The sequence below is a fragment of the Molossus molossus genome, unplaced genomic scaffold, assembly GCF_014108415.1.
Source record: "Molossus molossus isolate mMolMol1 unplaced genomic scaffold, mMolMol1.p scaffold_m16_p_7, whole genome shotgun sequence".
Lineage (NCBI taxonomy): Eukaryota > Metazoa > Chordata > Mammalia > Chiroptera > Molossidae > Molossus > Molossus molossus.
The window spans coordinates 81,724,563-81,739,840 of NW_023425401.1; the positions used below are offsets into that span (position 1 = coordinate 81,724,563).

The following is a 15,278-nucleotide window of genomic DNA, read 5'->3' on the forward strand; positions in this document are numbered from 1 at the left end:
ATAAAAGACTATAGAGATTCTAAGAGCTGAAATAATAGAGAGATCTTAGGCTTTTGGGTTTATTAATTGGCTTTATCCAAAGGAAAGTAAACTTTCTGGTATCTTTATAACAGGAGATAGTTTTAGAACTTGGAACAAGGTATCCTGTGAGGTTAAGTTCTTACTCTCCTACAGAAACTGAGAAATTAAGGCACTATTTTACTCACTGATCACATTTCTAAGAAATAGTTCCAAAGTCATGAAACAAAATATTGGTAGGTTGCAAAACTGGCAAGAAGTTTTTTAAATGATTTATATTGTGGCTCAGCAGAGAAGCTGAGGTCATTATCAGATTTGAAATATTTAATGGATAGAAAACTGTTTCAGCAATGCAGACAATTAAGAGTATTGTTGTGGGTGATGGAACCATTGGTAAGACAACTTACACAACAAAAAAAATTGCTTCTGAGTGCTTATTGATGATTTTTGGCAACTCTACAGTCATAGTTATGATTGGTGAAGAAAAAGTCTACATATTCTTAGAATTTTTGATACTCTTAGGGCAAGAGGATTATGATAGATTACACTACTGAATCATACACAAACAGATGTTTTTCTAGTCTGTTTTTTAGTGGTCTCTCCATCCTCAACTGAAAATGTAAGACCAAAGTGGGTGCCTGAGGTAACTCACCACTGTCCAAAGACTTTTCTTGTTTGTTGGGACCCAAATTGATCTCAGAGATGACCCCTCTACTAATGAGAAACTTTCCAGAAACCTGCCACTCCAGAGACTGCTGAAAAGCTGGCTAGAAGGCCATCAAGTATGTCATGTTATTTACTCACACAGAAAAACCATAAGAATGCACTTGACGAAGCAATATTGGCTGCTCTGGAGCCTTCAGAACTGAAGAAGAGACACAGGCATGTGCCGCTAAAAACATCTTTCCAGCACCCTTTGTGCTCATCTGGTGTTGGCACCATACTAAAAGCAATGTTTAAATCAAGCTAAAGATTCAAAATTAAAATTTGTTTTTGCAATAATTACAAATGCCCTGCACATACTCACTCGTGTGAGACAAAGCTCATAGGTATGGTTCCCTTTCCCTGACAATGCTGGTTAATTTTGAGTGAGTGTGCATTATCAGAAAAGTTATCAGTACTAGGTTTTGTTTTGTTGTTTCCAAAAGTTTTGTTGTTGTTATTTAAAAGTAAGACATGCTTGTGATGACTCTGTAACAGACCAATATGGGTTTTTGAAGCTGCTCCTGGGGTTCCTCTCTGAAGAATGATCTGGGATATTTAGTTTTTTTGTTTGTTTGTTTATTTTTTTGAGAGGGGGTATGAGGTAGATCATGTTTTTATTTAGTCATTTTTTAAAAAATTCAGTAACACTTGAATTGTCCTTTAGGAGAGCAGGATGAAGTGATTTCATTTTATTTAATAACATACTCCATTTTGAAAATTGCCTTTCCTCTTCACCCTTGAGTGGGACCAGTATTTGACGAAAGTGGGTGAAATCTGTCCTATCCTTCCTCTTTTCTAGGATGCATTATATATGTGACTGTGACTTTCAAGGAAATTTGTTAACCACTTGCTGACATTTTTTAGTTAATTTTTAATGTATGTCACTGAAAAATGAGGAAAAATATTGTACCTTTGAAATACATCAAATGGATAGAGTATGTAATTAAAAACAACATTTATTCCTAGTCAGTCATTCATTGTCTTACATGCTTAGCATAGATATACAGTTAATAGCGTATTCTATGGTGTTCTTAGAACACAGCTGAAGACCTCGTATATATGAGGGGTGGTGCTAAAAAAAACCAGATGTCTGTGGAATGATTCACATCCTTTTTCAATTTATGAGAATGGAGACCTGTTTCATTATGAAGCTAGTGGTGGGGTGGGGATGGAGAGAACATTTAACAGCATGGGCACCAGTCAAGGGAATCCCCTTATTTCAATTTTGCATGAGGAACCATAGAGCAGCCAATAGAGGCTCTCTAGTTTAATAAAAACCATGGAATCTTATAAAGACTCTTCATAAGTTTAAGTAGGATTTTCATCAGCTTATTTTGGTTGCAGTTTCTAATCTTTAAAAATGTTCAGGTAATCTTCACCTTCTACAAAAGCAAATTCTTGTAGATTCATTAGTGTGGAACCAGTGCTTTCTTATGCCTTAATTCTTTGTATATGCTTTCATTTCAGATGTATTAAACAAACAAAAGAAAACCTTCAAAAAATAAAAGGGAAGAGAAAGGACTTATAATTAAGAGTTGTCTAAAGTAATTACTCTAAGAAAAGGGATGTCAGTACCTAGAGTCAGGAAGAAGCCTGTCTAAAGCTAATACAAGTTGAAGGACAGGTTAAGGTGTATTGGTCAGTTTTTCAGTTAGTTATGATCCTCAAATATTGTGGTATTTTTACCTGAAAATGCACAATTACCTGGAAATAGTAGCTGTTTTGTATGATACTGTGAATTCTAGGGAGACTTGAAGTCCCAGGACTTAGCTTGTGAGTACTGTGCCAACCATTGGTGGAGATCTAGAGTGGATAAGAAGGAAAACTACTGTGGGTGAGCAGATGGACTACTTTTGTTCAGTGGATCCTCAGAGATCTTCTCTCAGGGATTATACATATTTATTTATTAAATAATCTCTGCATGTGGTTCTACATATAAAATATGTATAGATATTACATAGTTGTATTAGATATCACACAAGATATCTACCTTGAAAAATTAAAGAAACCTTATCAAGAAGTATACATTATGAGGGAAGCAAAAATATTTTTACTCTATGATATAGATTCTTGATGCAAAAAGCCATTAGGCATTCTACTATAGGCAGCATTATTTCAGTATAACATCTCTAAGTTTGGTCTACAATTAGTTTACCACCTCCCACATATCTGAGAATAAAGACTAGTAGAGGAAATAAGACTTTACAAAGTAATGCCAATCTTCTATAATTATAACACAAGGATAAACATAAAACACTGTAAAAAGCATATATTTGACTTTAGTATTTTTTTTGGGGGGGGGAGGAAGAAGATATAAAATCCACTGAAAGTAAAGAACAAAAAGTAAATTATATATAATGACCTACTATGAATTGTAGTTAATTACTTATTATCCAAATACTCAAGTTTTATGAAAGGTAGGTGAAAACAAAATAATATGGTAAGAGGTTTGTGGTTGAGGTAATTTTTATTGCTCTTTTAACATTAGATTGGATTGTGATATATATCAAGGGATTTCAATTGAAGGAAGTGCCTGCCAGTTGGTGCCTTTATCCCATAGGCATATACTAGTGTTTTCATTTGCTTACTCTCTAATGGCAAAATGTTTTATGTAGCAAGGTCTGATCTTTCCTCATGTCATTTTTATTTATTTATTTAAGGTTTATTTTATTATAAGTTCAGTAAATGTGAATGGTGATGCTAAGAATGACCTGCCCATAAATAAATTGATACTTGTAATTTCACATATTGACAGTTTTAATGACGAGGTAACAATTTTTGTTTGGTTTTGAATCTTCTTTTGAACCCCCATATTATTTGAGGATTCATTTAGTTTGCCCTCTCATCTCATCTAGCAAAGGAAATGTAAAAGCAGAATGAACCGAAACAAAATCAGAAACAAAATCAAAACCAAACATGCAGTTCTATGCAATGCAAATTTTCCTGCAGAGGTGATTTATCTCAACTTATGTTGACTGTTTCCCCCATAAAACATAGAATTGTCAATGCTATTTGTGTGACGGCACCATGCTATACAAACAGATGGTCAGAGAAAGTGGGTAGCTTAAATATCATGTTTATTTGTCAGATTTGTTTATAGAGGGTGACATTTACAGCCAGAATGGCGAATGTTGCTGTCTCAAAGTTTCTCTGCCTTTGGGAATATTTTTAGAGCTGAACATAATTTGAAAAAATATATATTATCTCTAATTTATGGCCAGGGAAGCCTCAGAAAATACAGACTAAGAAAATCACTCTTTCTAATGGAATAGAATTATGACAAATTATTGGTTGGTCTTCTCATATAGGGAAACACCAAATCTATTTGTAAAAGCAAAGTTATGGTTTCAATTAATTAAGACGGCTAAGTTGGAAACATATGTTATGATTCCCCCCTTATACAAGCACAACATGGCATTTGCTTAATAGTGGATCATTAATTCTCTGGAATTCTTTCTTGGTTACCTATGAAAAAGAAACTATATGATAAGGGTTGGTTTGATTCTTTTTCATGGGACTATGTAGTTTTCTCACTTATTGAGGAGACTACCATTTTTCCATTGTATATTCTTATCTCCCCTGTTGAAAATTAATTGACAACATATGTATGTGTTTATTTCTGTTTTTTGTTGTTGTTGTTGTTCTGTTCCATTGATTCATGTGTTTGTTTTTATGCCAATACCATATTCATTTGATTACTTGTGGTTTTGTAATATAATTTGAAATCAGGAAATATGATGCCTCTAGTTCTTTTTTTCTCAAGAGTGCTTTGTCTATTCAGGATCCTCTGTGCTTTCATAAAATTTTGAGGGTTATTATTATCTATTTCTTTAAAGAATGCCATTGAAATATTTTAATTATATCAAATCTGGAGAATACACGGGGTAGTTTGAATATTATTTTATATTTTTACAGCATTCATTCTTCTGGTCCATGAACATAGATTAACTTTCCATTTATTCACATCCTCTTCAATTTCTTTCATCAATGTCTTAGAGTTTTCAGTACAGATTTTACCTCTTTGGCTAAATTTATTCCTAAATATTTTATTCTTTTTATGTTATTATAAATGGGATGATTTTCTTAATTTCCCTTCTGATAGCTCTTTAGTATATAGAAATACAACTTATTTTTGTACATTGATTTTTCATTCTTCAAAATTACTAAATTCATTCATCAGTTCTAACAGTATTTTGGTGGAGTCTCTTGTTTTCTTCAAATAATATTATATATTTGCAAACAAAAACAATTTTACTCCTTCCTTTTAGTTCAATTTCTTGTTTAATTTCTCCCTAGGACTTCCTGTACTGTGTTGAATAAAAGTGGTGAAAGTGGGCTTTCATGTCTTTTTCCTGATGTTAGCATTTCACTGTTGAATATGATGTTAGTTGTGGGTTTGTCGTATATGGCCCTTATTATATTGAGGTAAGTTTTCTCTACACCCAATTTTTTTTAAGTTTTTATCATGAAAGACAGTTGAATTTTGTCAAATGCATTTTCTGTATCTATTAAGATATTGATATAAATTTATCTTTAATCTTGTTAATGTGGTTTATCACTTTTTCTTTTTTAATTTGCAGATGATCCATCCTCTCATCCCTGAAATAAATCCCACTTGATTGTGGTGTATGGTCCTTTCAGTATATTGTTGATGTTGGTTGCTAATATTTTTTTGAGGTCTTTTACATCTATGTTTATCAGGAATATAGGACTGCAATTTTCTTTTCTTGAGTGTCCTGGTCTGGTTTTGGTATTAGGGTATTGCTACCCTGCAAGATGAATTTAGAAGTTTTCTTTCCTCTTCTAAAAGTTTGAAAAAGATTGGTATTAGTTCTTCTTTAAATGTTAGTTAGAGCCCAGCTGGTGTGGCTCACTGGTTGAGCCTCGACCCATGCACCAAGAGGTCACTGGTTTGATTCCTGGTTAGGGCACATGCTCAGCTTGTGGGCCACATCTCCAGTGTGGGGCATGCAGGAGGCAGCCAATTGATGTTCTCTCTTATGTTTCTCTCTCTCGCTCCCTCTCCCTTCCTCTCTAAAACCAACAAACACAAAAAAATATTTTAATGAAATGTTAGTTAAAAATCACCAGTGAAGACATCTGGTGGTCTTGGAATTTTGTTGTTGTTGGGAGGCTTTTGATTAATGATTCATTTCCATACTAGTAGTAAATATGCTCAGATTGTTCACTAGAGTCCTTTATGATCCTACACATTTCCCTGGCATCGGTTGTAATAACTCCTTTTTCATTTATAATTTTATTTGAGCCTTCTCTCTCTTTTTCTTCATAAGTCTAGCTAAAAGGTTTGTGTATTTTGTTTATCATTTCAAAAACACAACTGCCCTTAGATTTCTTGATCTTTTCTATTTTTAGTCTGTATTACATTTATTTTCATTCTGATATGTTATTTTCCTTCTTCTGCTAGCTTTGGGCTTAGTTTTTCCTTCTTTTTCTAGTTTTTTGAGGTGTACAGTTAGGTTATTTATTTGCAGTCTTAATTTTTTTTTTCCTTAATGTTGGTGTTAATTAATATTACTTGCCTTTTTGAACTGCTTCTACTGTATCTGACAGATTTTGGTAAGTTGTGTTTTAGTTTACCTTTGTCTCAGATAGGTTTTCATTTACCTTTGATTTCTTTTTTGACCCACTGTTGTTTAGGAGCATGTTATTTCATCTCTACATAATTTGTGTGATTTCTCATTTTTCTTCTTGTAATTGCTTTCTAGTTCTATACCATTGTGGTCCAGAAAGATACTTGATATGATTTCAGTCTTTCTAAATTTACTATAACATATTCTGTTGACTAACATATCATCTATCCTGGGAAATGTTCCATGTGCACTTGAGAAGAAGACACATTCTGCTGCCTTTGGATGGAATGTTCTCACTCTGTCTCTAAAGTTATCTGGCCTCACATGAGGTTAAATCTGATGTTTTCTTTTTAACTTCTGTCTGAATGATCTATTGATTGTTGAAAATGGAATATTGAAGTCCCCTGTGATTGTTGCATTGTTGTCTATTTCTGCCTTCAGATCTGTTAATATTTGCTTTATATATTTAGGTGCTTTTACTTTGGGTACATAAATACAATTTTTATATCCTCTTGAAAACTGACCCCTTTATCACTATATATGACATTCTTTGTCTTTTGTGATATGCTTTGGCTTTAACTGTTAGCTTTCAGAACTAGGTATGTGATACCTCACACCTCCAGTGAGAGTTTTAAAATTTGGGGTGTTAGATGTGGGGTTCAAACTCTTTACTCCTCAGGGCATAGCTAGGAGTTGTGGATTCTCTCCTGATTGTATGCCATTGTGTTGGGGTTGGGGTTTATAGTGTGAGTGTGTCTCAGCCTTTCCTATCTGTTTCTACTTGGATATTTTCTCATTTGTCTGATATGTAGGAGTTTTTCATCTAGTTTCTAGATCTCTTTCAGAGGGAATTACTCTGTGTGTAGCTTTACATTTGCAAATCCCTCTGAGGAAGAAAGCTCAGGAGCCTCCCATGTCTCCACTTGGTCAACTTCAAATTGATAAATTTAGAAGCAAATGAAAACCATTCAAAGACACTTTTTACAAGAAGCAATTTACCGTATGTTTGTTTATTTATTAATGAAATGTATACCACTAAAATATTAACATCTGTGGGCATTGCTTAAAGCAAAAACAAACAAAAACAAAAAACCTCATTATTTGCTCTTTTCATTAGATATAATTTGTATTTATTCATTTTTTTATTGACTTTTTAGAGAGAAAAAAATTGAGAGAGAGAAAGAGATAGAAACATCAATGAGAGAGAACAATGATTGGCTGCCTTCTGCATGCCCCCCATTGGGGACTTGGCCCACAACTTGGGCATGTGTCCTGACTGGGAATTGAACCAGCAACCTCTTGGTGCACGGGTAGATGCTCAACCACTGAGCCACACCAGCCGGACTGTATTTATTTGTTGAGGAAAAAAAAATCATACAAGCTGAAATTACTGTGAGAATGATATGTAAATTATCTTTTCTTTCCAAATCTCACAAAGCCATATTCTAGCATTCACAGTTGCTAAATCATTATTCGCTGTATGAGTATGAGCAATAGATGCAGATATTCTTACTGATTAATGAGGTATGGTATATTTTTGGTGCTTTTCATGTGGCAACAACACAACTATTTATTTTGTCATGACAAAGGCACTGTGGTATGATAAAGAGATACAGAGCCTCTAGGCTGGTGCTACTTGGCTGTCCTTTCTGCCTTATCTCTGTGCAGATCTTTTACTGCACTGCTCTTCCACTATCTACTCCACTCCTGGATGTAGTATGTCCCTTAATGCATGGCCTGGAGGTATAGGGAACTGAATATTTTCTCTTTTCTTCTTTATCATGTAGCATTTCAGATTAGGTTTTCCTCTCTCTGACTAGCAGATGCAATAGCACCAGTTAAGGTATTTCTCTTTCATACATATCTGGGCACTATTTCTTGTTCCCCTATTTTTTTTTTTTTTTTTTTTTTATGTTTGCTAGTTTATTTGGGAAACATTTTGGTGCTTTAGGATTTATTATTTAGGAAATTAGTTTGAAAAGACTGAAGAATCAAGTAAGGTGGGTCAAGGAAACCAGTAAGGTTGTTTTGTTTTCTTTTGCTTTAAAGCATATAGCAGGTCCGGAATAACATTATTTTCTTTATTGATTTTTTTTTTTTTTTTTTTTTTAGAGAGAGAGAAAGGGAGAGGGAGAGAGAGATAGAAACATAGATAAGTGAGAACATTGATTAGCCACCTCCTGCATATTCCCCAATGGGGATTGGGCCACAACCTGGGCATGCGTCCCAACCAGGAATCGAACCAGCAACCTCTTGGTGCAAGGGTTGATGCTCAACCACTGAGTCACACAGACTAGACTAACATTATTTTATTCAAATTCATTTCCTTATAATATTGATGAGAGCTGTAGGAATTTGCTTATGTCAATTAGCCTATGGTAAAATTGAGTTTGTTATATGTTGTTTGCCACAAATCTATCAACCTATCAACAATGTTAAGTGAGGACTTACTGCACTTTCACTTGAATTCATTTTGACTCCTACTCACTGGAAAATTTGAGTTGGTTGCTTAAATTTATGTGCTCAGGTATTTTATCTGTAAAATGAAGTAAAGCCTGTAAAGTGTTCAAAATAGTATCTTACACACATTATGTACAGGAGTTTCTCAAATAATGCCTTTTTGTTCAATGTTGTTTTGTTATAATGTTGAGAAAAAAATGTTTTTTGACTCCTGGCCAGGACCACTGTTTGTGTAGAATTTTTATGTTCTCCCCATGTCTGTATGTTTTGTTTTCTGTTTGTCTGTTTGTTTGTTTGTTTGGGGGGGAATCCATATTCCTCCACATCCTAAAGATGTGCATGTTAGGTTAATTGGCATATTTAATTGTCTCAGTGTGAGTGAGTGTGGCTGTGTGTGTAAGTGGCCCTGCTGTGGAAGGGTCCTTTACAGGACTGGTCCCCATCTTGTGCCCTGAGATGCCATGTTAGACTCTGACCACCAACAGCCCTGAACCAGCATCAGTCAATTATTAGTTTTTATTATATTTCTTAAGTGTATGTATAGCTTACATTTATTTCAATTTTTTTAATTTTAGAAGTGTTTGGGGTCTTTATTCAGAAGTTTGGTGATGTTTTTGTGATCAGAAATATGCCATAGAAACTTATCTCTTGATATAAATTAGCCTATTATAAAATCGGTTTCCTTATACATTGTTTCTATTAAAGTTGCAGTTTCCAAGAACCTATTAAGGACCTTCAGTGAGGACTTATTGTATTCAGCAGCTATTTTCAACCTTTTTCATCTCATGGCACACATAAAATAATTGCTAAAATTCTGCAGTACAACAGAAAATATAATTTTTATGACCCGACACACACAAAAAAAGATATAATTTTGATTCATTCACACTAGATAGCTATTATGTTCGCTGTTGTCATTTTTTTAATATGGCAATCTAAAGGAAAAGAGGTCAGTGTCCCTTACTAAATAGGTATTTCGTACTTTGTTTTGTTTTGTTTTTTGCATGTTTGCAAAATAAATACATTTAAAGATACACTGTTTTGTAAAAGGTCAGAGGCAATTTAAAATCGCAGGTTCAGCTTGTCTCATAGAAATATATAACTTCAAGTAGCACAATTTTGTGTCTGCTTTTAATGCTGAACATTCTTGTAGTTTTTTTTTTTTTTATTAATTTATTTTTGTTACAGATGTTCTCCTTTTTACCCCACTGAATCCACCATCCCCCTCCCTCCCTACACTGTACCCAGGTTTGTGTCCATGTCCATTGTTCATGAATACATGCATATAAGTTCTGTGGTTTATCTCACCCCACTGCCCCACCTTCTAAGGATTGTCAGTCTGTACCCTACTTCCACATCTCTGGGACTACCCCATTCCTCAGACTGTTGTATTCATTATATTCCACAAATAAATGAGATCATATAATACTTGTTGTTCTCTGTTTGGCTTGTTTTGCTTAGGATAATACTTTGCAGGTCCCTCAATGTTGTCTCAAAGGATAAGAGATCTTTCTTTCTTACAGCTGCATAGTACTCCATTGTGTATATGTACCACTGCTTTTTTATCCATTCATCTACTGATGACATTTGGGCTGTTTCCAGATCTTAGCTATTTTAAATAGTGCTGGTATGAACATGGGGGTACATATATTCTTTCTGATTGGTGTTTCAGGCTTCTTAGGGTATATTCCTAGAAGTGGGATCACTGGGTCAAATGGCAGTTCAATTTTTAACTTTTTGAGGTAACACCATATTGTTTTCCATAGTGGCTGCACCAGTCTGCATTCCTACCTGCAGTTTACTAGAGTCCCCTTTTCTCCACACCCTCACCAACACTTGTTTGATAATTTGTTGATGGCGGCCATTCTGACAGGTGTGAGGTGATACCTATTGTTGTTTTAATTTGCATCTCTCTGATGATTAGTGATATTGAACATTTCTTCATATGTCTCTTAGCCATTTGTATGTCCTGTTTGGAGAGGTGTCTATTTAGTTCCTCTGCCCATTTTCTAATTGGGTTCTTTGTCTTCCCTTTTTTGAGTTGTATAAGCACTCTCTATATATTGGAAGCTAACTTCTTATCTGATATATCATTGGCAATTACGCTCTCCCATACAGTGGGTTGCCTTTCCATTTTGGTGGTTGTTTCTTTTGCTGTGCAGAAGCTTTTTAGTTTGATGTAGTCCCATGTGTACATTTTCTCCTTTGTTTCTATTGCCTTAGGTGATGTATCAGTAAAAATTCTGCTGTGTATTATGTCTGAAATTTTGTTACATACATTTTCTTCTAGAATTTTTATGGATTCATAACTCACATTTATGTCTTATATTCATTTTGAGTTTATTATTTTTTTATTTTTTGGTACATACCCCTAGCGGGAACCGAATCTGAAACTCTCTGGTCTGCAGGCCAATGCTCCAACCACTGAGCCAAACCAGCCAGGGCTTATTTTGAATTTATTCTTGTGTATGGTGTAAGTTGATGGTCTAGTTTCATTTTTTTGCTGTCCAATTTTCCCAACACCATTTATTAAACAGGCTGTCTTTACTCCACTGTATGCTCTTGCCACCTTTGTCAAATATTAATTGAGCGTATTGCCTTTGGTCCATTTCTGGGTTCTCTGTTCTCTTCTACTGGTCTATATGCCTGTTCTTGTGCCAGTACCAGGCTGTTTGATTACAATGGCTTTGTAGTATAACCTGAAATCTGGTAATGTGATCCCTCCAACTTTGTTCTTCTATTTCAAGATTGCTGTGGCTATTTGGGGTTTTTTTGTTGTTCAATATGAACTTTTGAATTATTTGTTCTAATTCTGTGAAGTGTGTCGTTGGTATTTTGATGGAGATTGCATTGAATCTATATATTGCTTTGGGTTATATGGACATTTTAATGATGTTAATTCTTCCATTCCATGAACAAGGTATGAGCTTCCACTTTTTTATATCTTCCTCTATTTCTTTTTTTCAATGACCTGTAGTTTTCTGCAAATAGGTCCTTTACTTCTTTGGTTAAGTTTATTCCTAGGTATCTTAATTTTTTGCCACAATGGTATATGGGATTGTTTTTTCAGTTTCTCTTTCTGTGAGTTCATCATTGGTGTATAAGAATGCCGTCAATTTCTTGACATTAATTTTGTATCCTGCTACTTTGCCAAATTCATTTGTTAAGTCTAGTAGATTTTTGATAGAGTCTTTAGGGTTTTCTATTTACAATATCGTGTCATCTGCAAATAATGACAGTTTCACTTCCACCTTTCCAATTTGGATCCCTTTTATTTTTTCCTCATGTCTGATAGCTGTGGCTAAGACTTCCAGTACTATGTTAAATAAGAGTGGCGAAAGTGGACATCCCTGTCTTGTTCCTGTTCTTAATGGAAATGTTTTTAGTTTCTGTCCATTGAGTATGATGTTGGCTGTAGGTCTTTGATATATGGCCTTTATTATGTCGAGATATGATCTCTCTATTCCCACAAGGCTGGGTGTTTTTATCAGAAATGGATACTGGATTTTGTCAAATGCTTTTTCAGCATCTATTGATATGATCATGTGGCTTTTATTCTTCTTTTGTTTATATGGTGTATCACATTTATTGATTTGTGAATATTGTACCAGCCTTGCATTTCTAGGATTAATATCACTTGGTCAGGGTGTATAATTTTTTTGATGTATTGCTGGATCTGATTTGCTAGTATTTTGTTCAGGATTTTGGCATCTCTGTTCATCAGGGATATTGGCCTGTAGTTTTCTTTTTTTGTAGTGTCTTTTTCTGGTTTTAGAATTAGAATTATGCTGGCCTCATAGAACCTGTTTGGAAGTCTTCCTTCTTCTTGAATTTTTTGAAATAGTTTGTGGAGAATGGGTGTTAGTTCTTTTTTGAAGGTTCGGTAAAACTCCCCCGTGAAGCCATCTGGGCCTGGGCTTTTACTTGCTGGGAGAGTCTTGATTACCTCTTCAATTTCCTTAGTTGTTATTGGCCTGTTCAAGTTTTCTATCTCTTCCTGGTCCAGTTTTGGGAGACTGTGTGTTTCTAGAAATTTGTCCATTTCGCTTAGATTGTCGAATTTGTTGCCATATAGTTGTTCATAGTAGCTGTTAACAATCTTTTGTATTTCTGTGGTGTCAGTTGTTACTTCTCCTCTCTCATTTCGGATTTTGTGCATTTGTGTTCTCTCTCTTTGTTTCTTGGTGAGCCTAGCTAAGGGTCCATCAATCTTGTTTATCTTTTCAAAAAACCAGCTCTTTGTTTCATTGATCCTTTGAATTGTTTTTTGGTCTCTATGTCATTTATTTCTGCTCTGATCTTTACTATTTCCTTCCTTCTACTTGCTCTGGGGTTTTCTTTATTTTGCTTTCTAATTCTTTGAGTTGTGAGGTCAGACAGTCAATTAGAAATGTTTCTTGTTTCTTGAGTTAGGCCTGTAGTGCTATGAACTTCCCTCTCAGAACTGCTTTTGCTGCATGCCATAGATTTTGTGTTGTTGTGTGTTCATTTTCATTGTTTTCCAGGTAGTTTTTAATTTCTTCCTTGATTTTCTCGGTAACACATTCATTGTTTAATAACATGCTATATAACATGCTATTTAGCCACCATGTGTTGAAATGTCTTTGCATGTTCTTTTTGCAATTGATTTCTAGTTTCATGCCATTGTGATCTGAGAAGATGCTTGATATGATTTCAATCTTCTTGAACTTGTAGAGATTTAGTTTATGTGCTATCATGTGGTGTGTCTTTGACAATGTCCCATGTGCACTTGACAAAAATGTGTATTCTGTAGTTTTGGGGTGTAATTCTCTGTAGATATCTATTAAATCCATTTGTTCTAGTGCTTCATTTAGCTTTGCATGTTCTTATTGCAATTTATTTCTAGTTTCATGCCATTGAGATCTGAGAAGATGCTTGATATGATTGAATATTCTTGAACTTGTAGAGACTTCTTTTGTGTCCTAAACTGTGGTCTATTTTTGAGAATGTTCCATGTGTACTTGAGAAGAATGTGAATTCTGAAGTTCTGGTGTGTAATTCTCTGTAGATATCTATTAAATCCACTTGATCTAGTGCTTCATGTAGAGTCTGTGTTTCCTTGTTAATTTTATGTCTAGAAGATCTATCCAGTGATGTTAGCAAGGTGTTGAAGTCCCCTGCTATGATTGTATTGCTATGGATTTCTCCTTTGAAGTCCTCCAAAAAATATTTAATATATGTTGGTGCCCCTATATTGGATGCATATATGTTTACCAAGGTTATATCTTCCTGTTGGATAAATCCTTTCAATATTTTGTATTGTCATTCTTTGTCTCTAGGTATGGTCTTTATTTTGAAATCTACTTTATCAGATTTGAATAGAGCTACCCCAGCTTTTTTTCCTTTCCGTTTGCCTGAAAGATTTTTTTTCCCCCATCCCTTCACTTTCAACCTATGTGAGTCTTTTGTTGTGAAATGGGTCTCGTGTAAACAACATATATGTGAGTAATGGTTTCTTATCCAGTCAGCAACTCTGTGTCATTTTGTTGGAGCATTCAAACCATTCACATTTAGTGTGATAATTGATATGTACTTATTTATTGCCATTTTTGTTTAGTGTGATTATATATATTTTTTTTTCACCATTTCTTCTCCTAATTACAGCAATCCTTTTAGCATATCTTGCAGTACTGGTTTAGTGTTAATATATTCCCTTAGCCTTTTTTTGTCTGTAAAGCTCTTCATTTGACCTTCTATTTTGAATGATAGCCTTGCTGGATAGAGTAGTTTTGGATTCAGATCCTTATTTTTCATGACCTTGATTACTTCATGCCACTCCCTTCTGGCCTGTAGTGTTTCTGTTGAGAAGTCAGCTGAGAGTCTTATGGGGCTTCCTTTGTAGGTAACCTGTTGCTTATCTCTTGCTGCCTTTAGGATTCTCTCTTTGTCTTTAATGTGTGGCATTTTAATTACTATGTGTCTTGGTGTGGGCCTGTTTGGGTTCTTCTTACTTGGGACTCTCTGTGCTTCTTGAACTTGAATGCCTTCTTCCTTCACCAAGTTAAGAAAGTTTTCTGTCACTATTTCTTTGAATATATTCTCTAACTTCCATGATGTAAATGTTATTACATTTGCAGTTGTCCCACAGTTCTCTTCAGCTGTCTTCCTGTTTTGTAATAGTTTTTCTGTTTCTTTTGGTTTTCTGATTGGTTGATTTTTTTTTTTACCCTGTCTTCTAATTCACTGATTCATTCTTCAGCTTCCTCTACTCTGCTGGTTAGTCCTTCCAATGTGTTCTTTATTTCTGATATGTCATTCTTCATTTCTTCTTGGTGGTTTTTAATTTCCAATTGGTTGATTTTAACATTTCTATGTCTTTACTAATGGTGCTGATGTCCTTACTCATGCTGCTGTGCTTCCTCAAGATCATGGCTCTGAAATCTATCTCTGATAATTTGCTTATCTGTATTTTATTTATCTCATGTTCAATAGAGTTCTCTTGTTCTTTCATTTGGGATTTGTTTCTTTGTTTCACCATTTTGG

General features: G+C 34.6%; 1 pseudogene; it reads left to right on the top strand.

Annotated features, from left to right (window-relative positions):
* Nucleotides 1-368: 368 nt before the first annotated feature.
* LOC118619671 lies at nucleotides 369-988 on the top strand (annotated as a pseudogene).
* Nucleotides 989-15,278: the final 14,290 nt, after the last annotated feature.